This window comes from Argentina anserina, unplaced genomic scaffold (assembly GCF_933775445.1).
Source record: "Argentina anserina unplaced genomic scaffold, drPotAnse1.1, whole genome shotgun sequence".
NCBI lineage: Eukaryota > Viridiplantae > Streptophyta > Magnoliopsida > Rosales > Rosaceae > Argentina > Argentina anserina.
Genome location: NW_026089532.1, coordinates 25,280 through 26,505, shown reverse-complemented (window position 1 = coordinate 26,505; position 1,226 = coordinate 25,280).

Genomic DNA, 1,226 nt, shown 5'->3' with positions numbered 1-1,226 from the left:
TGTGTTATGTATACGCTTGTAGCGTGATATTTAGGTTGTTGGATTTATGACTTATGCTATGAACATGTTTATCTTTTCTATGTGATTTTCGAAATTGCATGATTGGGGGTTAAGTAGGTGACATGCTTAATGAATTCAATATGCATGGCTTTGAAGTTGCATCGTAGGATAAGTATGTTAGATTTCGATTAAGACCGCTTGGAATGAATCGAATGTGTTAAGTGTCTATGTGTTTAGGTTACTGCTTAGGACCCTAATTGCATGATCCAACCTTAGTTATTCATGATAGTGTCTCTGCAAGACTGTTAAAGGAGGACTAGAATCTAATTTTCGTTAGCTTTGTATGATTTGTTTTGGTAATGTATTATGTGTTGGTTGGTTGATCACATGTATATATTAGTTTAGGTTTTATTTTCTGTTTTTATATCTCAATCCGAATCTATATCAAACCTTTTAAACTCTTATGAATTCGTTGTTAAATGTTTGTGATTCTATACCCTGGTTGGATCCCCGGTTTGTGAACGATACCCTCTTGCTTTATACTACTAACGATGCTTACAGGGTTAATATTGATCTCGAGTAATTGAACCGATCAAATGGCGCCGTTGCCGGGGATCCATCTTTATGGATCCCAATGTTTGAATTTCGAATTCACTGTTCATATTGTAAATTTATATATACTTTTCTTATTTTGTTCTAACATATAGTAATTTTATCTTAGGTTATTATTTTTGACAATTAAGTTATTATTTTTTATGATTGAGTGAATGATTGTTGTAGGTTGTAAATCGAACGGAATAGGTAAAGTCCATTTTGTTAATATTAGCCTTAACTCCTCATGTTTTCTTCCAAAGTTTTTGCATGAGGTTGAGGGCGGCTTTTATTAACACTTGGAGATTCGTCTAACACCCAAGTTTGTTTCTAGCTGAGTAAGGGGCACGCTTTTTCATTACTCTGGTGCATGGGACCAAAATTGGATCTCAGAGAACTATTGACTGACATACATCTCGGTGATGGAGTCGATAGGGGGCTTGCCCTCCATAGTTCAACAAATGAGTCCTACCATGTTCACTATCTCGGAATTAGCTATCCGGCCATCTGAAACAATGATTCAAACTTGTGTCTAGGCATCCATACTTAGGCCGCACGTCCACCTTGGTTTACAACTTAGAATCAATCGATCATTTAATTATTTGAATGACAACTTAAGAATGTTAACGCATGAA